Source organism: Cervus canadensis, chromosome 8 (genome assembly GCF_019320065.1).
Source record: "Cervus canadensis isolate Bull #8, Minnesota chromosome 8, ASM1932006v1, whole genome shotgun sequence".
Lineage (NCBI taxonomy): Eukaryota > Metazoa > Chordata > Mammalia > Artiodactyla > Cervidae > Cervus > Cervus canadensis.
This window is the reverse complement of record NC_057393.1, coordinates 14,109,822-14,129,230: the sequence shown is the minus strand read 5'-3', so window position 1 is coordinate 14,129,230 and position 19,409 is coordinate 14,109,822. Positions and strand designations below refer to the sequence as shown.

The following is a 19,409-nucleotide window of genomic DNA, read 5'->3' as shown; positions in this document are numbered from 1 at the left end:
TCCCTTGGACTGCAAGGAGATCCAACCAGTCCATCCTAAAGGAGATCAGTCCTGGGTGTGCGTTGGAGGGACTGATGCTGAGGCTGAAACTCCAATACTTTGGCCATTTCATGTGAAGAGCTGACTCACTGGAAAAGACCCTGATGCTGGGAGGGATTGGGGGCAGGAGGAGAAGGGGACGACAGAGGACAAGATGGCTGGATGGCATCACCGACTCGATGGACATGAGTTTGAGTAAAATCCGGGAGTTTGTGATGGACAGGGAGGCCTGGTGTGCTGCAATTCATGGGGTTGCAAAGAGTTGGACATGACTGAGCGACTGAACTGAACTGACTGATGCTTAGACTGCACATCTGGGCCACTGAAAACATGAAACACCTTATCTTACATATGTTAGGAAAGATGCATGCTTGCTGTAGAAAATTTGACAATAAGGCAAAATGAACAGAAAATCATTCCTAATCTAGAACTGCTGTATTTTGTACTTTCTTTTATATACACACACACACATATATATATAAAGTTGAGATCCCATTATGAATATAGTCCTGAATCTTGCTTTTTTGAAATGGGAATAATCTTCTATTAATATCTATTAAGATGTGCCTGGGAACTTCCATTTTTTATAGTATATTGTTAAACTTTTCTGGGGGGGAGGAGTTTATGCTCATGTTTTATTAAGAGTTATCTTGTGAAATATCCCATTCTAACTCATCAAGATCATTCTGTTTTCTAAAGAAATACCATCCTACTTATTAGGAGTATGTGTCTCAGACTCATATCATCTATGAATTAAAAAAACAACATATGCTATCTGTCCTCCTTTGAATCACTTATTTAAAAAATGGATAGACTACAACCCTCTAGATGACAAGAATTTAATCTGTGTTTATTAAGCTAGATTATAAATCAGTCTAATCGCACTATCATTCAGGCCATGTCTATTCTTCAAACTATCTCATGAAGGACTCTGCCAAATAATCTGCTAATATGTACATATATCACTGTCTTTAGTGCTTTAATTGATAAATCCCACTTAAAAGCCAGAAATTCAATTCTCCTACTTAATGATGCTGGCCTAATGATGTTATTGAAAGCTGTTCTTTAATATGGGTGTTAATTGATATTGTAAAGTTACTTTTATATTAAGGAAAATCTTACCGATATTAATATTATGTTCAAGAAATGGGAAATGTAGTCAAGTTTTTGACTACCTAAAAGTTTACAAAAAAAATCTATCAAAACAATCCTTCCATAAAACATTATTTCTGTTTAAACCTCCAAAAACATTGGTCCAATTCTTGCCTCATGATATAGTAAATAATCACCTTATAATGTTAAAAGCGTTTTTCAGTTAATAAAAGCCCTAAAGAAAACTTTCTCTCAAATTCATGAACCTATATGTATTCTTAATATACAGAGTACCAAAGCTTAAAAAGAATGCAAATTCTTCTACTTTCAAAAAGCTAACATGGCAAATGGGTAAAAAAAAAAAAACGCTAAAACTGTGAGTCTGATAACTGTAAATTTTAAAAATTAACATTTAGAATGTGCTTTTTTTTTTTTAAAAAATATGGAACGCTTCACGAATTTGCGTGTCATCCTTGCGCAGGGGCCATGCTAATCTTCTCTGTATCGTTTCAATTTTAGTATATGTGCTGCCGAAGCGAGCACTAGAATGTGCTTTTTTGTGATCTACTCTTTGTTCCTAAAGTGGGATGGAGACGGGGGCGGGGGGGGAGGATGGTGGGGTTGAGAAGGGAACTGAGTCTAATACAGACTTCTGTGTAATTCAGTTTCTTAATTTATTTTCTCCCTACCAATCATATTATTTCCTTTGCTTTTCTTATTTCAAATGATCCTTGAAGTAAACATTCCAGATGGAAAAAAGGTTTTTAGTAGGAATAATTAATAAGGGCAAATACTAAATTACTTCCTTCTCCCCCCAACTTTTATACTGATTATTAGTAAATGCTCTTAATTTCATACACAGGGTACAGAGCTTAAGACACTATTTATTTCATCTCCTTTCTTATTAAAAGCTTATTTCCTTTTAAGCTAATACTGCTGACCCATCTACTTTCAGAATTAGTTTCAGCCTCTCTGAAATACAAATTTAAAACTTACAATTAAGCTGTGACAATGATTCAAAAGTTTTAAAGTATAAAAACCCCTCAATTAAAAACCTGAGAAAAATTTTAAAAAAAATTTAAAAATGAATATCACACAAAATTTTTATTTTAATGAAAATTTAGGATAATGTTTACAAGACCATTCAAATATACCATACTTTTAAAACAAAACTGACATGTCCAAAAAAGAAAAACAAACAAAACAAAACTGACATGTCCATTGGGGTGAAACTATTTTTAAATTAAGAATAGCAAAATAAGTATATAATTCTTCCCTATATACATGTATCTATATTTTAAACTTTTATGATTATTGGATATACCGTGTACTATAAAACATATGACAAAACAGAAACTTTTAAATGATGAGGTGAAAATAGAGATCCTAAATATTTTCCTTACATCTGGTAACAAAATTTTAGGGAATTTCATTAGTAGATGAGGATAATAATCATAATCAAGTGGAGTTGATTCAGGAATTCAAGGTTGATTCAAGCAGCCAGGAGTCAATAGCATAAGTCACTTCCTACTTTCTATAACTCTATCATCAAAGTTGATAACTATTATATTCATTTTTTAACTGTTTTAAGCCATCAAGGTTGACTGAAAGTCAGCTGTGTTTAAAACATTATTTAACTATATAAATATTATTTGTTGAGAATCTGGACATCTTTACATTTTCTGTCTTGTACAGTCTTTTGCTTTTCTTGGAGGCTTTTCTTAAAACAATATAGCTTTCACTTTAAACGCAGGATTTATGTAAGTACTGTTTCTGCAATTAGCTCTTAAATGCACCTATCCATTTGTTTACATATTAAATTATTTAAACTATTTAGCATTCGGTCAAACGGGAGTTTTTCTTTACCCCTCCCTCATTCCTGCCAAAAAGAAGCCAGTTAATAATGAAGCAGAAAGAATGATTAGATTTGAAAAATCACCCTTTTATAGTCTCCCAAAAGGGGAGAGACGCATTTAGATTAAAAAAGAGAGAGACAAAGACTAAAGAGACATAACAATACGATGCAACGTGTGAATCTTGGAAAGACATAAGCTTAGGGGAAAAAAACTCACAAAAACATTTACGGGACATTGGGAGCATTTTAATATAGACAAACAAATTAAGGAATTATTGATTTTTATGTGTGATGATGGTTATTGTAGCATCTATCTACCAATAGAACATGTAGTAAAATGTTCTATTTTTAGAAGATTCATACTGAAATACTTAGAGGTGAAATACAATGTCTTCAACAATCCTTGCCTATGACTTTAGGCAAATATTAAGTTCTGTGAATGTCATTGACAAAATTACATGTTTTTCATATGTGGAGCTGAGAAAAGTTTCAGTATTTATTATTATTCTTATTAGTGAGACTTGGCACTACCAGTCAAAATGGGATACAAAAGGAAATTTAAAAACCAATCTGTTGTAAATGAACTTAATATACTGCTCAGCAAACAAGGCAAACATGTCATGAAACAAACATCAATTCAGGATATTAGAATATTTAAACTATTTTATACTGTACAAAGTTTAATTTACTTTTATAAAATCAAGATCAAGAAGCTAAAAATAATTTTATGATCACATGACTTTAAAAACTGTCTCATTAGAAAAGACAAAGATGGTGACTGATGTCAACATTCAGTAACAGAACTGTAGCCGGTTCAAACCCGCTAGAATGGGCTCAAGCATGGTCTTTATTAATACTTCTGAAATCTAGAAACCAGTGCAGTGATGATAAATATCTACCTTTCCACAAAACAATGTTTTGTATTTCTATCTAAAATATGTTTCTATCCCACTAGAAAGTTTCCTCTATAGAAGACTAAAGACATATCAAATGAAAGGGGAAGGAGTCAAGAAAAGCAATAGCAGGGAGAGAAAAAAATTATATTTCTTATGGACAAATAAAAACATATATTTTGAATGAGGAGAGTGAAAAAGTTGGCTTAAAACTCAACATTCAAAAAACGAAGATCATGGCATCTGGTCCCATCACTTTATGGCAAATAGATGGGGAAACAATGGAAACAGTGACAGACTTGATTTTTTTGGACGCCAAAATCACTGCATCATGGCAGATGGTGACTGCAGTCATGAAATTAAAAGACGCTTGCTCCTTGGAAGAAAAGCTATGACAACTTAGGCAGCATACTAAAAAGCAGAGACATTACTTTGCCAACAAAGGTCCATCTAGTCAAAGCTATGTTTTTCCAGTAGTCATGTATAGATGTGAGAGCTGGACTTTTAGAAAGCTGAGCAATGAAGAAATGATGCTTTTGAACTGTGCTGCTGGAGAAGACTCCTGAGAGTCCCTTGGACTGCAAGGAGAACAAATCAGTCCATCCTAAAGGAGATCAGTCCTGAATATTCATTGGAAGGACTGATGCTGAAGCTGAAACTCCAATACTTTGGCCACCTGATGCGAAGAACTGACTCACTGGAAAAGACCCTGATGCTGGGAAAGACCGAAGGGGGGAAAGAGGCGAAGGGGATGACAGTGGGTGAGATGGTTGGATGGCATCACCGACTCAATGGACATGAGTTTGAGCAAGCTCTGAGAGTAGGTAATGGACAGGGAAGCCTGGCGTGCTGCAGTCCATGGGGTCGCAAAGAGTCAGATATGACTGAGTGACTGAATTGACTGACTGGCTTACAGTATGTAATTAATAGATATAAATTACTATATACAAAAGATAAACACCAAAGCAACAAAGATTTACTGTATAGCACGGGGAGCTATGTATTCAATATTGTGTAATAATCTATGATGAAAAATAATCTGAAAAAATACATATATAAAATTGAATCACTGTGTTGTATACCTGAAACTAACATACATTGTAATTCAACTATAATTCAGTTTAAAAAAAGAAATGTCATGTAGAACAACCTAGTGGTTACCAGTGGGGGAAGGAAATGGGAAGGGACAAGACAGGAGTAGGGGTTAAAAGGTCTTCCCTGGTGGCTCAGATGGTGAAGAATCTGCTTGCAGTGCAGGAGACCTGGGTTCGATCCCTGGGTCAGGAAGAGCCCCTGCAGAAGGAAGTGGCAACCTACTCTAGTATTCTTGTGTGAAGAATTTCATAGACAAGAGGAGCCTGGCAGGCTATGGTCTATGGGGTTGCAGAGTCAGACACGACTGAGTGACTACCAACACCACCAGGGGTTAAAAAACAGCAAACTACTAGGTACAAAATAAGTAAGCTACAAAGATGTATTATACATACAGCACAAGGAAGATGAATCTGCCTGCAATGCAGGAGAAAGAAAGAAAGTGAAATCTCTCAGTCATGTCTGACTCTTTGCAACCCCACAGACTGGCCTACCAGGCTTCTCTGTCTACGGGATTTACCAGCTAAGAGTACTGGAGTGGGTTGCCATTTCCTTCTCCAGGGGATCTTCCCAACGCATGGATCAAAGCTGGGTCTCCCTCATTGCAGGCAGACTCTTTACCATCTGAGTCACTAGCGAAGTCCCAGCAGGAGACCTGGGTTCAATCCCTGGGTCGGGGAGATCCCCTGGAGCAGGAAACAGCAACCCGCTCCAGTATTCTTGCCTGGGAAATCCCATGGACAGAGGATTTCTGGTGGGCCACAGTCCATGGGGTCGCAAAGAGTCGGACATGGCTGAGTGACTGACACACACAAGGAAGATTGCCAGTATGTTAGAAGAACTATAAAGGGTAATGACCTGGAAAACGGTGACTCATTATGTTGTACCCCTGAGAGTTAGAGAATACCTTACATCAGCTATGCCTCAATTAAATCACAAGGTGATGATTAATCTTCTGACTTTCTTCCCTTTAAAATAGCCCCTAAATCAGAGACCAAATTGGAGTGGATTTGAGACTTGTCTCCCGCTCCCTTGCTTGGCACCCTACAAATAAACCCTCACTTAGATTCACATACCTGCTGTCAGTGTTGGGCTTCTACATCTCGGGCACATGAGCCCTGCCCCATAACAAGAGGACCCCCAGGCTGGCAGCTCCAGGTCCTAGAGTGTCAGCGACAGAAAGGCTCTTGGAAGGGTGCGGGTCTAGGCATCCCCAAACTTATAAGCTGCATCCTCAGGGTCTCCATGAGGCTTGAGCTGCTGTCCCTACACCCCAGGGGCAGCAGAGTAGGCTTCAGAGAGTCTGGGAGGAGCAAGTAACTGCTGGAAGCCAGCCTTGTTGGGCAGGATTACACCCCTGCTCCCTGCCCTTGTAGTACCCTCATGTGCTAAGTAAAGTGGGCTTTAAAATCTGTAACTTGTATCTTAGTAGTTGATTATACTCTGAACTGTTATGAAGAAATTCTTTAACTGTGCTGTCAACATAATCAATATACCAATCTCTAATAGGAATAGGAAAAAAATGTAGGATGGAAAAGTGTTTTCTCTGTGGCTTAGCATGAATCAATTGGCCTGAATTTTGCTGAAACCAAAAGATAAATTTCTGTTGGAATAGAAATATGATTTCTAGTATTCTTTTGCATGATATAACCCCCCCAAAGTTTATCAATTGTCAAGAACTGCTGACACATACTAACTAAACAGCAATTACCTGAGCTAAATCACTAGTCAATACATACAAGATTGCAGACAGCCTACATTTAACTCCACCAATAATGCTGGACTCACGTTAAAAAATCCTAACTGCATGTGTACCTAACTGGTGGACAGCAATTTAGTAAAAACACCAAGATAGCCTTTAAGAGCTCTCACACTCTGACATAATTTTAGCCTTTCCTGGACCCAGCTGTGATGCCTTATTTTCACCTAAGAGGTTGGGAAACAACATATTGATTTTTAAATCCCTTCCTAACAGGGACATAATTTTATATAATGGATAAGAAGAGGATATATTTTAATAACACATCAATATAATTCTTTTCCAAACTTCTCTTACTGGAGCTGGTAACATTGAGCAAAAAATCAAAAATGCAAGAATAAAAGGGTCTATGTGAAAGCCCCTTGAATTACTGTGATCAGGTATACGTCTGAGTATTCTTTCATCAAGAAAGCTTCTGAAAAAGACATCATGAGGACTATTTCCTAGCTTTTTTGGTAGAGTAGGGGAACAGGAGAAGGAGAAATGACACAACAGCCTGTACACAAACGTACACAGCACCTGTATAAATTGAACTTTTTAAGAGATCACCTTTACTTGGCTTGCTTTGGGACGTGGCATTTAAATTCTGAATATTTGGGGCCTGGTCAACTATGATTAAAGATTTATCCCCAAACTCTGATTTATATTTGAGAGGTCAAGATTTCTAAAAGTAGAACAGCTTTTATATTAAATATAGTTTCTGAGCTGTCTGTAAAGGAAACTTCGAGGTACAACATACTTGGCACACAGTGTCTTAGAGGTGTAATTTTCCGGTCATTTGCTTGAATATCAGACATCGTATCAATCTGTTTATGGCTACAGGGCACAGAATACAGCCTGGCTTGGGACTAATGGTTTACTGTCCATTTCAATTAGAAGCAGCAATGAGGCTGCTGAAGAGCTAGAGCCAGATTTCACAGTTTTTGTGTGTGTGAGCAGTTTTTTTTTCTAATCGGAACATAACTGCTTTACAATGCTGAGTTAGTTTCCTCTGTACAACAGCGTGAATTAGCCGTATGTACACATACATCCCCTCCCTGGTGAGCCTCCTTCCCACACCGCCATTCCACCCCTCTAGGTCATCACAGAGCATCGAGCTGAGGAGCTGAGCTCCCTGCGCTACACAGCAGCTCCCTGCTGGCTAGCGACTTTACACACGGTAGTGTATTTATGTCAGTGTTACTCTCAACTCCCCCCACCCTCACCTTCGCCCACTGTGTATTTTACCATCTATCACCTTTAAAAACCAAAACCATAACTGATGATTCCACTAACTCATTAGTTAGTCATGGGACTCTCAACTACTGGGTAACTATGCTGCTTCCAAAGATTCAACTAAATTCTCAACTCTCTTCCATTAAAGTTTATCACCCGACCAGAAAAAAGGAAATACCATGTTTATTAGCTGTCTCCTTTGAAACTCTTATCAGCAAAGAGAATTCACAATTTACCGTCTTTTTCACAAAAAGTGTAACTCTTAAAACACACATATGGCAAATGTCTTGTTTTTATCTCTTGGCAAACAACTATCAACTCCCATAAACTTTTTCAAAGGCCTGGCATTAAAGTTAACCACTTCATTAAGGTTTAAATCATAACAGATCTTAAACTCATAAGCCAGATTAAAAAAAAAAAAAAAAAGAATCTGTCAGATAAAGTGCCACCACAGAAGTAAATTTTCATGTCCTGTCCCAAATGATGACAAAAATTATTTTTAAAAGAGATGGGTGTTTCTTAAAAAGGCATGTATTAGTAGTACAGGGGATAAACCCTAAATTCTCTCACAAAGACTTTACAAGTACACATCTTTTCTTTTGTTAGCAGAATGCCTAAATTTTCAGTCATCACATCTTAATGAATAGGTAAAAAAAAAAAAAAAAGAAACAACAAAAATACTGAAATAAACTCCCTCAGTACTAGGACCAATTCAAAATTCGTCCTTGAAGAAAAACTGCAATGTCTGAGATGGCCTGTAATCAGTATTGGATTTGTATTTTAGCTCTAACATTTACTAGTTCTGTGGTCTCAGGCAAGTGAGTTAACCTCTATGGGTCTTCTTTGTGGGAAGGGGACACTAATATCTACCACATTGGGGTGCTGCCAAGATTAAATGAATTCCAGGAATAAATGTCTAGTCCAGGAATAAATGTCTAGTACAATCCAGGCACTTTAATTATCTCTGTTCAGGTGGATTAGGAAGACCTCTTTCTGGGATAAAAATACAAGTGAGACTCCTCAAGTGTTAAAACGGAATGCCAGCTTGGCCACCTGATAACCTTGTCTCTAAAGCAACTGGATGGTAAATTAGGGCTGCATCCTTTCATTGCCTCATCTGAGAGACAACAAAGATGTACAAATATGCTGAGAAAAAAAAGTCCATTATAAAAATACAATTGACCTAAGAGATTCAAAGAATAATAATGATCCTTTGCCCAGGTTCAAAGGCTCTTAGGAAAGTAAGCTTATCCAAATGATTACCTTGCCATACACTAGGTTTCTTCTCTCTTTCTTTTTAAATGTGATTGAAGTCTGCATTAATAGTTTGATCTGACACTAACTTAAATTTTACACAACCATTCCAGTGAAATAAAAAGCTCTGAAAAGTACGTCAAGTCTGAGTTGTTATGGAAACAATGCAGTGGAACACTTTTGCCCTTTTTAATTCCTTTGTCAAATAGAAACAGCTCTGATTCTGAATCACCAAGTCAACTCACAGCTTCATATATTGTCAACTGTACTTCTGCAGGGTGATTTACACCTCACTAAGAAAGTATGAGAGCGTTAGGGCTGGACCATTTTTTATTATTTTTTATTTTGAAACAATTTCAAACATACAGAAACACTGCACTAAGGGTTTCCATTTATCCTAAATCCTGATATACCAATTATTAACATTTTCCTACTTTTTTCCTCTCTCATATTTTTTCATGAACCATTTGAAAATGAGTTGCAGACATGATGTCCCCTCACCATTAAATATTTGACTGTGTATTTCCTAACAAGGACATTTTGTTATATAACCACAGCACAGTTATCAAGGTTAGAAGATTAACATTGATATAATACTATTATCTAATTTATAGCCTTGATTCTAGCTGGGATGCAATTTTGAAATACCTACTAAAAGCTTTTTTTCTTGCATAATCTTTGATCAAAGAATCATTCAGATCAGGGGTCAGCAAACTACAGTTATTTCTAAAAAAAGTTTTATTGGAAAACAGCCACACTGATTTGTTTATGTATTGTCTCTGGCTGCTTTAGAATTAAACAGGTGAGTTGAATAGTTCTGAGACTTATCATCTTGCCCACAAAGTTTAAAATATTTCCTATCTGGCCCTTTATAGAAAAAGTGTGCCAAACCATGACTTAATGAATGTGTGTGAATACACACACACACACCCATTATATATTTCTCTACAACATCAAAAAACTGGAAAAAATCCAAATGTTTACCAATAAATGATTGGTTTAATAGATTATGGTACATGGTGGACTATCATGCAGACATAAAAATAATAACATATGTATTGAGATAAAAATATGCCCCTGGTATATTGGTAAGTTGGAAAAAAAGTAGGTCATAAAATATACAATCTCATTTTATTCTTATTTACAGAACCATATACATACCTTTGTGTATATGCTTGTATCTATAAAGTTCTTCTTAAAAGTTATTAGTGGTTTCTCTGGAAAGTAGGAATATGGCTGGCTTTTACAGCTTTATTTATAGTCTTCTCTCTCTCTTTTTTTTGATATGGGCAAAAAAAGAAAGCTCATACCAATTTCCAAACATATATCATTTTTATCTTACATAAATTACTGATTTTACTGTTAAAATACACAAATATCCTCCAATTTCACAAATGAGTATAACAAAAACTAAAACTGCTTCACGATACCCACTTCCTTATGTTCAATGGTTTCCTACTTAGACTTGTGACAACATTCACATCAGTCATGTCCAACTCTTCATGACCCCATGGACTGTGGCCTGCCAGGCAAGAATACTGCAGTGGGTTGCCATACCTTCCTCCAGGGGATCTTTCCGACCCAGGGATCGAATCTGTGTCTCATTGTAGTTCCTGCATTGGCCGGTGGGTTCTTTACCACTAGCACCACCAGGGAAGCCCAATGTGCTGATCAGTTTACAAAAGATAATCATCAGCTGTGATGAGCAATAGCTAGTTGATCTTTATCTTTCTTCTAATAGCCTTTAATAACCTTGTAGATGTTTTTAAAAGTAACCATCTGAAACTCTTAAAACAATACTATCCCTTCAGGAAGCTATTTCCTTGTCCTCCTCACCTTATCATAGGAAGGATTTAAAAGGGAGACGGGGATTTTAAGAATGTACAAAATATCAGATAGCACTAAAAACACTGGTGCAAAAGAGGTGGCATTTGGGTCAAGTTCAATAATAATAGTTACTGTTACAGTTACCATGACACTGGGCTAAGTGTCCAACCATTACTAGTATTTCTTTTTTAGAATTATGAAATAATTTGTTCACTGGCATAGAACTAGAGTGGAAGAACCAGACTTGAAGCCACCATTCATGGAGATGGCATAGTAATGCAGAACCCCAGCTCTGGAGTCACACTGCCTGGGTGTGCAGACTGTCTTACCACCTGCTTAGCTGGATTATCTGAGTCTGTTACTTTCTCTCTGTGTCTCAGTTTCCTCACACATAAAACGGAGATGATAATAGTGCCTATCGTCAAGGAGTAGTTGTAAGAATTTCATGCATGTGTCTTAAAATTCCAAGAGGCACAGAGAAATCACTGGTATCTTGTTATTGCTCCTAAATACCACCAGACTGAACACATGTGGGCAAGGAGCTGTAATACACTGCAGGATCTCTGATAAAACCTAACACTTTTCTAAACTGTCTACTTCCCAGTTCTGTATCCTGCATCTGAATGTATGACTCAGAAAATAAGCTATCTGGCTAAGTGGATTTCTATGGGAAGGTGCTACTATGCCTTGAACAGAATGTTTTAGTTCATGACAAAGTATGGACTTAGGGAATCAGTTTTACTTGGATTGCGGTGAACTGCAGAGTTTTAATAAACAAAACCCCAAACCAGTGTTTAGGTCTCATCAGTATTATTTCCTTAACACACGTGTTCTCAAAGGCTCTTTAAAAAAAAAAAAATTAGATTCTTACTATTCTTTTGTGAAACCATTCTGCTTCTCTTTATCCTTGAATAAAGAAATCTAAAAACAGAGTGAAGTGAAGTGAAGTGAAAGTCGCTCAGTCGTTTCCAATTCTTTGTGACCCCCATGGACTCTACATTCCCTGGAGTTCTCCAGGCCAGAATACTGGAGTGGGTAAACTTTCCCTTCTCCAGGGGATCCTCCCAACCCGGGGATCGAACCCAGGTCTCCCGCATTGCAGGCGGATTCTTTCCCAGCTGAGCCACAAGAGATATTCCAAATAAAGTGTTCAACTTACCAGATATTAAAACTTTGAACAACAGCACCGAAAATATTAAAAACAAATGAACAAAAAACAATAAATCAAAGCAGCAAATTAAAAAAAAAAAAATGATCTCCGGACTGACCTCTGATCATCACTATGCCCTAACACATCACAGGTATGGTGAGCCTCCTCATGGCTCCTGTCTTTCTGGTTTTCTCTCTCGTTCTCCAAAACCCTCCATTTCCAGTGGTATCTGAGCCACACTGACTCTATTTTCCACTTTCGCCACTGTTCTGTTTTAGACTTCGATTACCCTTCCCCTCTTCTATTTCAAGTCTTTCCCTTGTCAGATCATTCTTGCTTTTACCCATTTGCTGCCAGGTTTAGTGAACATTTCACTACCTACTATATGCCAGATATTGTACTAGGCATTTTAATATACAGAATCTCATTTATCTACTGGTTCAGTTGGTAAAGAGTCTGCCTGCAACTGCAGGAAACCTGGGTTCAGTCCCTGGGTAGCAAAGTTCCCCTGGAGAAGGAAATGGCAACCCACTCCAATATTCTTGCCTGGAGAATCCCATGGACAGAGGAGCTGGGCAGCCTACAGTCCATGGGATCACAAAGAACTGGAAACGACTGAGCAGTATTTAAGAGACAAATAAAATATTTGTGAATGAGATAGGTTTGGGGACTTTAGCATCCTACTGCCAATAAGTGAAACAGCTAAGACTCAAAGTTAGAGCCAAGTCTGTTTAAATCAAGACTGTGATGACATCAGTTTCATTCTAAAAGCCTCCGTAACTGCTGTCTGGGAGTTAACAGTCAAATTTAACATGATCCCACTGCTTTTATTCTTGCTTTGCATGCTCTACCTGCATTACCAAATTCTTTAGCCAACCTGGATGACTCACTCACTCAGCTGCTTCACTCACTCACTCACTCACTCAGTTGCTTGTTGTGTCCGACTCTCTGTGACCCTATGGACTGTAATCCACAAGGCTCCTCTGTCCATGGGATTCTCCCATGAATACTGGGAATGAGTTGCAAGAATACTGGAGTGGATTGCCATGCTGTCCTCCAAGGGATCTTCCTGACCCAGGGATTGAACCCACGTCTTTTTATGTCTCCTGCAGTGGCAGGCGGGTTTTTTTTTTTTTTTTTTTTAACCACTAGTGCCATCTGGGAAGTCCCCAATGTATCCTAAACGTGCTCAAACATTCATACTATTTATGTGAATTTACCTCATGTTTTCTACCCGAAATGCTCTCCCTATTACATTTCAAAATCCTACATATACTGTGAGGCTTGGCTCAAATGTCACCTCAAAATATTCTTTCCTGGTTTTCCCAAAAGAAAGCTATCTACCCTCCAATGGAGCCTTATTATCCTTTATTATGAAACTCTCTTAGAGCATGCATGTGCTGACAGGAATACTGATGCTCATCATGTTGTTGCTGCTCAGTCGCTAAGTCCTGTCCGCCTCTTTGTGACCCCATGGGCCGCAGCTGCCAGGCTGCCCTGTCCTTCACTATCTCTTAGAGTTTGCTCAAACTCATGTCCATTAAGTCAGTGATGATATCTAACCATGTCATTCTCTGCTGCCCCCTTCTCCTTTTGCCTTCCATCTTTCCTAGCATCAGGGTCTTTCCCAATGAGTCAGCTCTTGGCACCAGGTGGCCAAAGTACTGGAGCTTTAGCATCAGTCCTTCCAATGAATATTCAGGTATGCTCATTATATTGCTGATCTTATCTCCTCCTCCTTGAAGGAAAGGACCACATTGTCATCGCCTCGCACCTCATGCTCAGTTTCCTCTTTCTCATACTCAATGCTTTATACTGACTTGATTTGGAGATACTTCTGTATTTTAACCTAAGTTCCTATTCTTTTCACAGAATTTCACAATCATATTAAACACAGAAAACATGAGACAGAAAACTGCATCCTTCATTTCTAACCAAGATGAACTTAAGAGTGGAAATGCCAAATAGGGTTTACTACTAAAGTTCAAAGGTATTTAGTTTATTTAAGAAGCCAAATTATAGAGGGTTATATATGGTTAAAATTTCACTGAGTCCATATTGAATTCATAAATATTATCAAATGGAACTAAAGCAGTGTTTTCATAAAAACTGACATTTTCAAAAAAGCTTTATTTGTTTTAATCGTTCTCTTCCTTTCAACAAGATTAAGACTGCAAATGGCAAATGGTTAAACAAGAGCACCAAAAAATACCATCTGCAAGGCATCTGGCCTTAAACAAACACACCAAAATGCCAACTCTGAAGTATCTAGCTTAATGTGTTTGTAAATTTGTCTCTTATGTTCTTACTTAAAATCACAGTTCTTTAGGGAGCTCTTTTCGACAGTTTGTATGTACACACAATTCATGGACAAATAATATTCAGCATGAACTAAAACTCTCCAAAACTGAGAAAGAAGTGAGGTAAGTAATATTTTAGATCCAAGTCATTTTATTTCAGGATATGTTGAACTACACACATTGGATAAGAAGTTCTTCTGATATTTTTAATAATGCCATTATACTATTATGTGCCATATTTGTAAACTCCTCACTCTAAAAAGCAGGCCTCTTGAATACTGAGCAGTAAATCTCATTCTGTGGTTATCCTTTACCTAAATATTTTTATTTGCTTAAAACATACATCAGAGATAGACTTGCAGGGAGAAAGGAGACAGAAATGTGACTAAGTCATGCTGAAAGTTTGGAAGAAACACTGTGGAATCTAAATTTTACTAGCCTTATTTCCCTTTAAGTTGTGGGGAGTTTTAGAAGCTCTTGCGGAACACAGGGAGGACGTATAATATTATCAGCAGAGGTTAGAGGCTGGAGCATCAAGCAGATTTTTCCAGCAGAAGGTATAAGTGTAGTGCGTTTGTGTCCTGTGAGAAGTATGGAGCCATGAAGGCCACCAATCCTCCTCGTCCCCTCCCAGGACATTCACCGAACAACTGCAACATGCCAGGAATTCTAATAGGTGTAGGACACATAGAGTAAATAGAATAGAACATATTTGAGTTCCTGCAAAGTCTATCAGCAAGTACATAATGTGCAGTATTACCAAAGACCATTTAAGTACCCTTCTTTTAGCATTTATCATCTGATTATCATCAGGGCTACGAGATTTACGTTCACAGACCCATAGACTTAGTTCCTTGACTCCATAAATTTGATCATTCTATTGTTTACTTTTTATATTTATATTCTTCCATTAATCATTCACCCACATTTGTCTTTTCAGCTGAAGAACATTAATTTTTTCCCATCCATTTATCTTTATATGGCTACCTCACTTCCATGTAAAGTTTAGTTCTTTCTCCCTAGCTTATCTAGCAAATATAAATTTGTAGTATTATAGAAACCAGAAATGTAAAAAACTTATTCTGAGAATTTCATAGCTTTAAAATAAGCATATTCACTTTGTGACACTCACTCTAAAGAAAAGCTGTCTTGTTTTGGAGGTACAATGATATAACTGTCTATTTCTTTAGGGAACCTAGATTTCACATATTTTAGGCACAGTTTGGAATTCTTTCTTACACATTTGTCCTGAGAGTGCGTTCTCAATTTTGTACCTCTTAACTGGGCACATTCTAGAAGTTTAATGACATGTGCAAAGCTGAGTTGCTTTCTCTACATTTGTGTTGTCAGATGTAGTCACATGTGGCTGAGCACTTGAAATGTGGCTAGGATGAATTGTGGTCTGTTGTAATTGTAAAATATGCACCAGATTTCAAAGACTATTTAAAAAAGTCTCCTTAAATTTTATGTTATGCAGAAATGACAATGTTTTAGGTTTATGAGTCAAATAAAAGATTACTAAAATTGTTTACTGGCTAATTTATACTTTTTCAAACGTGGCTACAAGAACATTTAAAATTACTTAAGTGGCATGCATTTTATTTCCATTGGAGAGTGCTATTTTATTTTAGATCGTTTATGAAAACTCTTCAAAATCCTGAACTCAATCATCCAGGATATTACATCGGTCATTTTTACCGTTTCTTCTTATCCTTAAGACAAATCTGTAACAAAATATTCTCCTAGTAATTAGATGATTTGGGAACCTATAGTATGGATATTCATCAAAAGCTTTTTGAAAGTTGAGAATGCATTTACTGTTTCCATTTCTTTTGTATGTTTGTTTAGCATCTTCATACTAGACAGGAAAGATTTCCTATACATTGCATTTTCTCCAAAATGCAAAATGCATCTTCTACAAAACGCTTCCTGTACTCAGTGGCCCTAACCTTCACACTGGAAGTAGAGGAAGAATCATTCGGTTCAGTCGCTCAGTCGTGCCCGACTCTTTGCGTCCCTATGGACTGCAACACGTCAGGCATCCCTGTCCATCACCAACTCCCGGAATTTATTCAAACTCATGTCCACAGAGTCGGTGATGCCATCCAACCATCTCATCCTCTGTCATCCACTTCTCCTCCCGCCTGCAATCTTTCCCAGCATCAGTGTCTTTTCCAATGAGTCAATTCTTCACATCAGGTGGCCTGGAGTTTAAGCTTCAACATCAGTCTTTCCAACGAACATTCAGGACTGATTTCCTTTGATGGACTGGCTGGATCTCCTGGCTGTCTAACAGACTCTCAAGAGTCTTCTCCAACACCACAGTTCAAAAGCATCAATTCTTCAGCGCTCAGCTTTCTTTATAGTCCAAGTCTCACATCCATATATGACTACTGGAAAAACCATAGTCTTGACTAGACGAACCTTTGTTGGTAAAGTAACATCTCTGGTTTTTAACATGCTGTCTAGGTTGGTCATAACTTTTCTTCCAAGGAGTAAGCGTCTTTTAATTTCATGGCTGCAGTCACCATCTGCAGTGATTTTGGAAAGCCCAAAAATAAGGTCTGTCACTGTTTCCCCATTTATTTGCCACGAAGTGATGGGACCAGATGCCATGATCTTAGTTTTCTGAATGGTGAGTTTTAACCCAACTTTTTAACTCTCCTCTTTCACTTTCATCAAGAGGCTCTTTAGCTCTTCTTTGCTTTCTGCCATAAGGGTGGTGTCATCTGCATATCTGAGGTTATTGACGTCTCTCTCGCCAATCTTAATTCCAGCCTGTGCTTCATCCAGCCCAGCATTTCTCATGATGTACTCTGCATATAAGTTAAATAAGCAGGTGACAATATACAGCCTTGATGTACTCCTTCTCCTGTTTGGAACCAGTCTGTTGTTCCATGTCCAGTTCTAACTGTTGCTTCCTGACCTGCATACAGGTTTCTCAAGAGGCGGATCAGGTGGTCTGGTATTCCCATCTCTTTAAGAATTTTCCATAGTTTGTGATGATCCACACAGTCAAAGGCTTTGGCACAGTCAATAAAGCAGAAATAGATGCTTTTCTGGAACTCTCTTGCTTTTTCGATAATCCAACAGATGTTGGCAATTTGATCTCTGGTTCCTCTGCATTTTCTAAATCCAGCTTGAGTATCTGTCAGTTCACAGTTCACATACTGTTGAAATCTGGCTTGGAGAATTTTGAGCATTACTTTACTAGTGTGTGAGATGACTGCAATTGTGTGCTAGTTTGAGCATTCCTTGGCATTGCCTTTCTTTGGGACTGGAATGAAAACTGACCTTTTCCAGTCCTGTGGCCACTGCTGAGTTTTCCAATTTGATAGCATATTGAGTGCAGCACTTTCACAGCATCATCTTTCAGGATTTGAAATAGCTCAACTGGAATTTCATCACCTCCACTAGCTTTGTTCATAGTGATGCTTCCTAAGGCCCACTTGACTTCACATTCTAGGATGTCAAGGCCCTAGGTGAGTGATCACAACATCGTGGTTATCCGAGTCATGAAGATCTTTTTTGTATAGTTCTTCTGCGTATTGTTGCCACCTCTTCTTAATATCTTCTGTTAGGTTCATACCATTTCTGTCCTTTATTGTGCCCATCTTTGCATGAAATGTTCCCTTGGTATCTCTGATTTTCTTGAAGAGATCTCTAGTCTTTCCCATTCTATTGTTTTCCTCTATTTCTTTGCACTGATGACTGAGGAAGGCTTTCTTATCCCTCCTTGCTATTCTTTGGAACTCTGCATTCAAATGGGTATATCTTTCCCTTTGTTTTTCACTTCTCTATTTTTCACAGCTATTTGTAAGGCCTCCTCAGACAGCCATTTTGCTGTTTTGCATTTCTTTTTCTTGGGGATAGTCTTGATCACTGTCTCCTGTACAATGTCACAAACTTCCGACCATAGTTCTTCAGGCACTCTATAAGATGTAATTCCTTGAATCTATTTGTCACTTCCACCGTATAATCATAAGGGATTTGATTTAGGTCATACCTGAATGGTCTAGTGGTTTTCCCTACTTTCTTAAATTTAAGTCTGAATTTGGCAATTAGGAGTTCATGATCTGAGCCACAATCAGCTCCCGGTCTTGTTTTTGCTGACTGTATAGAGCTTCTCCATCTTTGGCTGCAAAGAATATAACCAATCTGAGTTTGGTATTGACCATCTGGTGATGTCCATGTGTAGGAGTCTTCTCTTGTGTTGTTGGAAGAGGGTGTTTGCTATGACCAGTGCGTTCTCTCGGCAAAACTCTATTAGCCTTTGCCCTGCTTCATTCTGTACTCTAAGGCCAAATTTGCCTGTTACTCCAGGTGTTTCCAGACTTCCTACTTTTGCATTCCAGTCCCCCATAATAAAAAGGACATCTCTTTTGGGTGTTAGTTCTAAAAGGTCTTGTAGGTCTTCATAGAACTGTTCATCTTCAGCTTCTTCAGCATTACTCATCAGGGCACAGACATGGATTATCGTGATACTGAATGGTTTTCCTTGGAAATGAACAGAGATCCTTCTGTTGTTTTTGAGATTGCATCCAAGTACTGCATTTTGGACTCTTTTGTTGACTATGATGGCTACTCCATTTCTTCTAAGGTATTATTCTTGCCCACAGTAGCAGATATAATGGTCATCTGAGTTAAATTCACCCATTCCAGTCCATTTCAGTTCGCTGATTCCTAAAATGTCGATGTTCACTCTTGCCATCTCCTGTTTGACCACTTTCAATTTGCATTGATTCATGGACCTAGCATTCTAGGTTCCTATGCAATACTGCTCTTTACAGCATCGGACTTTGCTTCTATCACCAGTGACATCCCCAACTGGGTGCTGTTTTTGCTTTGGCTCTGTCTCTTCATTCTTTCTGGAGATATTTCTCCACTGATCTCCAGTAGCAGACTCATTGGACTCTACAATAAGGCAGATTAT

General features: G+C 37.9%; 1 protein-coding gene and 1 non-coding gene across 2 annotated transcripts in view; both read right to left on the bottom strand.

The window, feature by feature from the left end:
- PDZD8 (PDZ domain containing 8) overlaps nt 1-19,409 on the bottom strand; it is a 76,656-nt gene that overhangs the window by 9,338 nt on the left and 47,909 nt on the right. The gene's annotated exons all lie outside the window — the stretch shown is intronic.
- Nucleotides 1,568-1,674, bottom strand: LOC122446968. The gene has a single exon (XR_006271098.1). It is a non-coding gene; the product is annotated as a U6 spliceosomal RNA (small nuclear RNA).